The sequence below is a fragment of the Psammomys obesus genome, unplaced genomic scaffold (assembly GCF_907164565.1).
Source record: "Psammomys obesus unplaced genomic scaffold, mPsaObe1.curated_primary_1811, whole genome shotgun sequence".
NCBI lineage: Eukaryota > Metazoa > Chordata > Mammalia > Rodentia > Muridae > Psammomys > Psammomys obesus.
In genome coordinates, this window is record NW_026592776.1 from 4,016,556 (window position 1) to 4,027,027 (window position 10,472).

Consider the following 10,472-nt stretch of genomic DNA (forward strand, 5'->3'; position numbering starts at 1 on the left):
TGTATCTGTGCACCATGAGCCAGATATCCTGGGACTGGAGTTATGGAGGGTTATGAGTCCCATGAGGATGCTGGGAATCAAAGCTAGGGTTCTTAACTACTTAAGTACTCTTAACCACTGAACCATCCATCCCTCTAAATGCCCCCCATATATACTAATTCTATCAGGTCTGTTGCTCCAGAGCAGCAGTGCAACCCCTTTGACAACCCTCTGTCTCCAAAAATATTTACATTACAATTCATAACCATAACAAATTACAGTTATGAAGTATCAACAAAAATAATTTTACGGTTGGGGGATCACCACAACATGACGAACTGTATTAAATGGTCACAGGTTGAGAGCCACTGCTCTAGAGAAACCCCCACTAATACAGTACCCAAGGATGAACTTGGGCTTCTGATCCACCTAGCTCTACCTCTTGAGTGCTGGGATTACAGGTTATAGGCATATACCACCATTCCCAGTTTAGTTAATGGTAGGGAGCAAACCCTGGATTTTGTGTAGGCTACGCAGACATTCTCTCAGCTGAGTCATATCCCCAGCCCCATAGTTAAGCTGTAAAGGAAAAAAAGTAACCAGGTGCACTGTATACCTGTAGTCCCAGTACTTAGAGCACAACTTCAAAGTCAGGCTTGACTATATTAGTAAGTGTGAGGTCAGCCCCGGCTAACTGAGACTATATCCCCCACCCCCCATACACACACACACACACACACACACACACACACACACACACACACACACGTACACATACACACGAGGAAGAATTGAAGACAATCAATGACTAAAGCGACATTTCTTTTAAATGGTAAAGCCTAGAACTGGGAGATGGCTCAGCCTTAATGCTGGGTTCAGGTCCCCAACAGTCAAGTAACAGCTGGGCACAGTGGTGTTCATATGTAACCCAAAAATTTGGGCAAGGGATGGAGGGGTGGGATAGATCCATCCCTGTAGCTTATTGGCTACCCACCCAGCCTAGGTGAATTTGTGGTCTCTGGGTTCAATGAAATGCTCTGTTTCAACCAATAAGGTGAGGCTGGTTTTAATCTGAGCACTCAGGAGGCAGAGAGAGGTGGATCGCCTGAGTCCAAGCAGTCTTCTTTATAAGATGGAGAAAGACTGAGGAAGACACTTGACATTGACGTGTGCTGTCCAAATGCACATGCACACACAAACTATAAAAAAAGCACAAAGAAGGGGCTGGAAAGACGGGTCAGTGGTTAAGGGCACTGGCTGTTCTGCCAGAGGACCAGATTCAATTTTCAGCACTCACATTGTGGTTCACAACTGTCTGTATCTCCTGTCCCAGGGAATTGGAAGCCCTTTTCTAAGCCTCCTATAGGAATGGTGCACAGACATATATTCGTGCAGACAAAACACCTCTACACACAAAATAGAAATACAGGAAAAATTAAATAAAAAAGAAACATGAAGAAATGAGAACTATAGAAATTAGGATAGTCAGCCAGGTGTGGTGGCACACACCTTTAATCCCAGTGTTCGGGGAGGCAAAGGCAGGCAGACTGATGCAAATTTGAGGCCAGCCTGGTCTACAAAGCAAGTCTAGGACAGCCAAGGCTACACAGAAGAACCCTGCCTCAAAAAGCAAAAAAAAAAAAAGAAAGAAAGCAAAAAAAAAGAAAGGAAGGAAGGACAGAAGGAAGGAAGGAAGGAAGGAAGAAAGAAAGAAAGAAAGAAAGAAAGAAAGAAAGAAAGAAAGAAAGAAAAGAAGGAAAGAAAGAAAGAAAGAAGGAAGGAAAGCGAGCTGTGCAGGGGATTCTAGGGGGTGGTTAGGAATGTCTAATTTCTTTTATATGGGGAATATTGTGTATGCTCATGCAAAGGGTAAAGATGTCCTCTTCCATCACTTATCATTTGATTTTTAATTTAATTTTAGTTATTAAAATTGTTTTAGGATAGGTGCGGTGGGGTAGCACACACACTTTTTTTTTTTTAACTTGTGTTGGTTTGGGTATGTGTATACATGTGGTGAGAAACCAAAGAACTGAAAATTGTTTTTGGGGGTATTAGTTCGGGGTTTGGAGCACAGGCCTGAGTGAAGGCCAGCCAGGTAGAGACATGTCCAGCCATCTGGGGAAAGGAACTAGGTTTACCGAATTTTTTTTCCCTGCCCACTAGAGATACAGTTGCTAGGAAACCAGCCCAGATGGCCAGGCCAGAACTGTTTGTGGTCTTGGTGCCTAAAATGGACCAATCATTTTAAAAGTCAATTTCCTTTACTCAATCATGTAACACCAAGGCATGTAACTCCCTGCTTGCGTTTTTTTTTCCCCTCCTTAAAAACCTTGTTCCCCTAGACCACAGGGCCACATTCCTCTCCTTCTTCCACAGGAAGTTTTTGACCTGGGCTCAAGCACATATACAATAAACCTTCATGTATTTGCAGTGGAGTCGATTTCTTTGGGGGTCTTTGGGAGTCTCATGAACTGGGCATAAGAGTGGACATATGCATGCCATAGCACATATGGAGGCCAGAAGACAACTTCAAGGTCTATCTTTTGAAAATTTCTTTTTTTAAGAGTTATTTATTTATTATGTACACAGAATCCTGCCTACATGCAGAAAGAGAACACCAGATCTCATTATAGATGGTGGTGAGCCACCATGTGGTTGATGAGAATTGAACTAAGGACCTTTGGAAGAAAAGACAGTGCTCTTAACCACTGAGCCATCTCATGTGTCCCAGAAATTAACTGAAGTCATTAGGTTTAGCAGCAAGTACCCTAAACCTGCTGAGCTACCTAACCAACCACTTTATTTTATGTATTAATGTGTGTGTTAGTACATATATTATGTGTTGTATGTGTGAGTGTGGCCACTGCAAATATTTGGAGGTCAAAGGGCAGCTTATGGGTATTGGTTCACTCTTTGCACTATGGGTTTCAGGGAATGGACTCAGGTCATCAGGCTTGTTCAGCAAGTGTGTTTACCCTCTGGTCTACCTAGCCAGCCCAATCAACCACGTGTGCGTGTGTGTGTGTGTGTGTGTGTGTGTGTGTGTGTGTGTGTGTGTAGGGGGTCCATGACTGTGGCTATGCCTGGCTATTTGAACTCAGGGCCACTTGCTTTAACAGCAAACAACAAAGGCTTTTACCCACTGAACCACTTCCCCAACCACCCTCTTTTCTTTGCTTTTATTTTTTAAAGCCAGTATCATACTTAGTTTTACTTGTTAACCTGACATACCTCAAAGTAGGAACCCTCAATTCAAGAATTGCCTCCATCAGGTTGGCCTCTGGGCATGTTGGTAAGGCATTTGCTTAATTGCTAATTGGTGTAGGAAGGCCTAGCCCACTGTGGATGGTGTCATCCCTGGACAAATAGGTCAGAGCTGTATAAGAAAGGTAGCTAAAGTTGGAGTTTGGTTTGGTTTTGTTCAGATTGTGACTATGCCCCAGTTCTTCCCTCTTGAAGTAAGAAAGTATTTAACTTAATTTTGATCTTTGCAGGAGCTCAGAGCTGAAAGATTTTGAACTTTTAAAAGATTTTGGATTTTTAAAGAGATTAGATATTTTAAAGAGACTGATCTATGTTTGAATTTGCAAGGACTGTGGGACTTTTAGTTATTTATGTTTTGGCCGGGTCAGGCAGTGGTGGTGTTATTCCCAGATCTTAAGGTCCCCAAAGACCACCAGGAGCTGACCATGTATGCAAGAGCAAAGAGCTTTATTCGGGCTTAAGCTTGGTTTCTCCACTGTCACCAGCACAGTGGATCAGAGAGGAGAGCCCTGAGCAGCTACACGGTAGGAATTTTATTGGGGTTTGAGGAAGGACCGGGAATTTCTGGCTTAAACAGCTACAAGATTGGGTGGCATTCAGCAAGGGCAAGCTTGTTACAAAGTGACCTTAGGAATATTAAGTAATTTCTGTGCCATGAAATGTTCTACTGCAAGGTGGGTGGGCTGCCCAGCACAAATGCCCTACCTACCCTGAGATAAGATACTTTCCTTTCTTGCAGTTATCCTCAGGCTGTTCCTTGGGTAGGGAATATTAGGGCCTTGTTTCTGGAATTTGTGACCTATGGACTAGTTCCTAGTGACCTTTGGGTGACCTTGTTTAGGCCTAGTTCCTGGTGAACTTTGTAGGTGTCAGGCGTGGTTCGCTCATTGGTGGACACCTTTAATCCTAGCTCTTGAAAAGCAGAGGCAGATGGATCTCTGAGTTCTTGGGATCTCTGGTCTACAGAGTTCCAAAACAGCCAGAGCTGTTGCACAGAGAAACCCTGTCTTAAAGAACCAAAACGAAAAGTTATTTATGTTTTATATTGTGATAGTAATATTACTATTTCATCTTGGGGATAAATGAGAAAGAAAAGATTCCAATTGAACATTGATATGTTTGCGTACCAGGTTGACAAGGGGCCAGTTGTACTGGCTAGTTTTATGTCAACTTGACACAAGCGAGAGTCATCAGAGAGGAGAGAGCCTTGGCTGAGAAAATGCCTCCCTAAGATCTGGCTGTAAGGCATTTTCTTAGTGATTCATGGGGAATGGTCCAGACCATTAGAGATGGGGCCACCCCAGGCTGGTGGTCCTGGGTTCTATAGGAAAGCAGGCTGAACAAGCCATGGGGAGCAAGCTATGGGGAGTAAGCTATGTGGAGAAAGCCAGTAAGCAGCATCTCTGTGGGTCCTCTCCATCTGTTCCTGTCTCCTGTGTTCTGCCCAGTTCATGAGACCCCCAAAGACCACTAGGAATCAACTTGCTGCAAATACATGAGGGTTCATTGTATACATGTTCGAACTGTGGAAGCAGGAGAGGAATGTGGCCCCATGGTCTAAGGGAACAAGGTTTTAAAAGTGCAAAACCTCAAGCAGGGACTTACATGCTTTGGCATTACATGATTGGGTAAGGGAAATTGACTTTTGAAATGATTTGTTTACTTTAGGCGCCAAGACTATACACCATTCTGGCCTGGCCATCTGGGCTGGTTTCCTAGCAACTGTATCTCTAGTGGATTGGGAAAGAATTCAGTAAAGCTAGTTCCTTTCCCCAGGTGGCTGGACATATCTCCATTTGCTGGCCTTTGTTCAGGCTTATAAACCAATACCCACTAATTTTTAATTCTTTGGTCTCTTATCCTACCCTTCTTGAGTTCCTGCCCTCATTGCTTTTGATGAGCTATTATTTTGCTTTTGTTTTCTTTTATACAGATTTCCTCTGTAGCTCTGGCTGTCCTGGAACTTGCTCTATAGATCAGGCTAGCTGCAAACTCAGAAATCTCCCAAGTGCAGCATTAAAAGGTGAGCCAACACCACTGGTGATGAACTGTTAATATGGAACTGTGACTGAATAAACCCTTTCCTCCCCAAGTTGTTTTTTGGTCATGGCGTTTCATCACAGCAATAGTGATCCTAACTAAGACAGCCGTATTCTTCCATTGGTTTCTGCTTCAAGATCCTGCCCTGTGTTCCTGCTTTGGCTGCCTTCGATGATGGATTGTAAACCTACAAGCCAAATAAACACTTTCCTCCTCCAAGTTGCTTTTTTCATTTTTTTAAATCACAGCAACAGAGACGCAAACAGGCAGAGTTTCATGGTAGCCCAGGTACTATGTAGCCCAGGCCTGGGACTTACTATGTCTCCATCAAAGACCATGAACTTTGGATTTTCCTGCTCCTGTTTCCCAAGTATTGGGATTATAGGTATGTTCCACCACAACCTGTATATATTGCTTGGGATGGCACTCAGAGTTTCCTGAATGTTAGGCAAATATTCTATCAAGTAATCTACAACCCTAGTCCAACATTCTGTTTTGTGATCTTTGCTGTGACTGCCAGGGTATGTACTTTTTAATTCTTTGTTTATTGTAACTTTTTTTTTAGATATATATTATTCATGAGTGCTTTGCCTGCAAGTATGTCTGTGTACCACTGAAAGGAGCAGGCCTGACACCTCTCCCCAAAGGTCATCAGTCTCAGGAACCACGCCATAAAATTCCCTACCCAAGGAAAAGCCAGAGGATGAGCACAAGAATGGGAAGGTATCTTATCTCAGAATAGGGCATCTGTGCTGGAAAGCCCACAGACCTTACATTCCTGAAGCCTATAGATAGCTTGCTCAGTGTTAGTTAGCCAACCACTCTGTAACAAGCTTGGCCTTGCGGAATATCATCCGATTGTGTAACTGCTAAACTGGGAATTCCGGGATCTTTCTCAAACCCCAAATACAAATGCCACCATGTAGCTGCTCAGGGCTCTCCTCTCTGATCCACTGTTTTGATGATGATGGAGAGACCAAGCTTAAGCCTGAATAAAGCTCTTTGCTCTTGCATACATGGTCTGGCTCCTGGTGGTCTTTGGGACCTTAAGATCTGGGCACAACACCACATGTATGCCTGCTGCCCGAGGAAGTAGTGAGCCTCCTTGTGGATGCTGGGTCCTTCACCTGAACAAGTGCTCTTAACCACTGAAGCAACTCCCCAGCCCTGCTTTTTCATTTTTAGGAACTCAGGATCTAGCTTAGAGCTAGAGCATTTGCCAAGCATGTGCAAGGTCATGGCCTTGAACTCTAGCACAGAAAACATGCAAAATAGTGTTGAGTTAGTTTATACAATTTTTTTTTTTTTGAGACAGGGTTTCTCGGTTTAGCCCTGCCTCTCCTCGACTCACTTTGTAGATTTTCTGGAACAGGCATTACAGACAGTTTTGAGCTGCTGATGTGGGTAGTAGGAACTGAACCTAGGTCCTCTGCAAGAGCAGATCCATTTTTTCACACCCAGATTGTCCACTTTAAAAAAAAAGTATTTAAACAAAATCAGTCTGCTTGTTCCACACATCCATTCTTCCCATTCCTATCCAAAGGTCACTATTTTTTCATTTTTTAATTTTCAGTTGTTTTGTGTCTATGGGGATTTTGCCTGCATGTATTTCTGTGAAACACATTTCTGCTCTGCCCAAGGAGCTCAGAAAATAGTATCAGTTCCCCTGTGAGCTGCCATGTGGGTGCTGAGAATTGAACCCATTCCTCTACAAGACCAGCCAGTGATCTTGAGTAATTAACTGCTGAGCCATCTCTCCAGCCCTTATTTTCATTTCTTTCGAGGTAGTCATCTCTACTTGCCACTACATTTTATACAAAGAGGCTTGTTTTTATGTTGTTATTATTATTTTTCTATTTGAGATAGGATTTCATACAGCCAATGGCAGCCTCAAACTCAACTATGTAGAGAAGAATGACCATAAACATTTACTTTTCCTGCTTCTGTCTCCCCAGTACTGAGATTATAGGTGTTTACCACCAAGCCCAGCAAAACATACTGATCTACATTGTTTCTTTACTCTCTCCCTCCCTTCCTTTTTTGCTCTCTGAATTGAACTTTGGGCTTTATGGGTACTACAGAAGCACTCTCCCACTAAACCATATACCAGCTTTGTTGTTGTTGTTTTGACAGGGTCTTGATATATAGCCCATACTAAGCTTGGAATCCATATCTTTTTGTCTCAGCATTCTGAGTGCTACTATATCAGTGATCTAGTAACCCTTTAAACCTTGTTTTTGGTAGCAGTATTGGGAACATATGCCGCCGACAGCACTGACGGCCTCTCCTCAGCTCTGAAGTGGATGTGGAACTCCACAGCTCCAATATTCAGTTGACCCCCAGTCAACATAAAGCAGGAGGAGGCTGAGGATCTGAGCCAAAAGCAGCCTGCATACCGGCACCCCCTGAATAATGAGAGGTCAACACCAATCTTCTATACCCCTTCATCTTTCAGAAGCAGAGGCCTGCCAGGCTTGGCTTACAGTTGGATCTCACTGGTGTCTTCCACAAATGTGTCAACAGTGCCTGATTCCAGTTTCCCAACACTGTCTCCCACCACAACCACTTTTACACATGGAATGCTACTTGTACTAGCTTTGCCTTCCTATGAGGCTTGGTCTATGCCCCCTATATGGGTCGGAGGTTGAACCCCAGCAACCCTTATGACATTCATATACCCCCTCTTGAGTCCAAGGTATTTCAGCCTTTAAAATCTCAAGATTCAATTGTCAGCCAATCAGATTACCACAGAAAATCTCCATCCTACCTAAGCAGCCCATAACAAACTAAAAAGAACTCAAGGATCCAAGGAGGGGCAACCACAGTTTCAAAGGAACAGCTGTGCCAGTATGACAGCTGTAGACACACTGATACCAAGCAAACATTCCAACCTTCCTAGACACCAACTCCAATCTATAGGTAAGAAGCTCTACAAAGGCTGTGGATAAGACATATGTGGTCACATATTGGATGCCAACTATGTAGATGTCATGAGTGTAGCCAACATTTTATGGGACTGTACTATTATTTCTTGAAACATCAGAAGACACATCAGGAGGTGCCAGGATCCCTATGATCTCAGACTAAGAGTGGACCGACAGATTGGTCCTCTTGCTTCTGGTCAAGGGCATTACAAGGGTCATTCTTTTTCACTAACCCAAGATCCTCCTGCCTCTGGACTAGCAAAAAGCTCTGACCTGGTGTCACTCCCTAGATTCAAATCCAGCTCCACAGAATCCATATTCTTGACCTGAACTTCCACATTTTCTGGAGCTAGGTTATGTACAAAATCAGGAAAGTATTGCTTACTACCAATATGTTCTTGGAAAAGGACGTTGAATACCTTGTTTTATTTCTTCCTCTGGAAAAAAAGTTAAAAAACAGTGCTGGCCTGTTTAGGACATGTTATATGTGCCATCAGAACGTCCCTGGCAGTGACTATCAACATGTCCGGAGTTTCTGTCCCTTCCTACCAGACTTGGATAGAATGCTCTACTACAGGACATAATATCTGCATTCCTTGTAGTCCCAGCAACCAAGCCTTGTGGGGGCGCTAACTGCCATGGGGTAAAAATTTGATCAATGGCAAATGGGTGTTAGAGAGCTAGGCTGAAAGCTTCTGCTTCCTCTCTCTCTCATGAAGTAGTAGATGACATTCTCCCCCAAACAGGGCCTGTAGAGAGACCTTTGTCAGGTCTGTGGTGAACAGTAGCGGTTAACATACCTACCTCTTGAAGGCCACTCATGAGGCAGTGGCCAGCTGGAAATGTGCACCTTGCACTTCCCTGATCTAATTGTATCATCTTGTTCCTATACCTTGGCTTTTAAACCTCCCAGATAAAGTATCAATGTTTATTTACAATCTTATCGTATTGGACTGTGTGACTACATACATAGTTGTAGACACGTTTGTGCTATGGTGTACATGTAGAGGTCAGAGGACGATTTGCTAGAGCCAGTTCTCTCCTTCCACCAAATGGGTCCCAAGGACTGAGCTCTGTATGTGAGTGTGTGGATGCAGCGCTTGTGGAGCCAGAAGATGATGTTTGATCACACAAAGCTAGAGTTACAGGTGGCTGGGTGCTGGGGACTGAACTCTGCAAGAGCAGCAAGCTCTATGCCAGCTCCAAGTGTGTGTGTGTGTGTGTGTGTGTGTGTGTGTGTGTGTGTGTGTTTGTGTGTGTGTGGTGGCCTGGAACTCACACTGATCCTCCTGTTTCGACTCCTGATTGTGGGATTTTGGACATACACAAAGATAAGCATAAATATATTTTATTACACTTAGTTATTTTGTACATGTGTAAATATGGGGACAGGTGTGTGCCAGAGCACACATGTAGAGGTCAGAGGACAGCTTGTGAAAGTCAATTCTCTTCTTTCACCATATGGGTCCCAGGGATTGAATTCAGATCTTCAGGCTTGCCAGAAAACATCTTTACCCACTAAACCATCTTATCACCCCTGTATTTCTTTTCCTTCCTTCCTTCCTTCCTTCCTTCCTTCCTTCCTTCCTTCCTTCCTTCCTTCCTTCCTTCCTTCCTTCTTTCTTTCTTTCTTTCCTTCCTTCCTTCCTTCCATTCTTTTCTTCCTTTTTCCTTTTCCTTTTTTTGAGAAAAGGTCTCCCTATACCTATAACTCACTCTGTAGACCAGACTGGTCTCAGATTCTTAGAGATCTGCCTGCCTCTGCCTCCTGAATGCTAGGATTAAAGATGTGTGTACCATATCAGGCTTGTGGCCCCTCTCTCATTGGTTTAGATGTGGTCTCATCGTGAAGCCCTGACACTCCCTATGTGGGCCAGGCTGGCATTGAACTTGTGGTAATCCTTCTGTATCTGTCTCAGGGTGCTGGGATTACAGGCCTGAACCATTAATACCTAGCTGGAACAAAACATTTTTTTCTCCTTTTTTATTGTGCTAGGAATTAAATTCAGGGCCTTGGTCATTCTGGGCAGGCAAGGACTCTACCATTGAGCTACATTCCTAGCAAGTGCAGACACTTTTGAAAATAGAGATAAAATTGAAGTTTTTATATAAAAGGCATAATTGCTGTTTAAACCGTGATCAAGCCGTTTTTGTTTGAGTTTGGTTTTGTTGCTGCTGTTTTCGTTTTTACCATGCTGGGGAACTGAGGTTCTAGTGGTTTTATTTTATTTTATTTTATTTTATTTTATTTTATTTTATTTTATT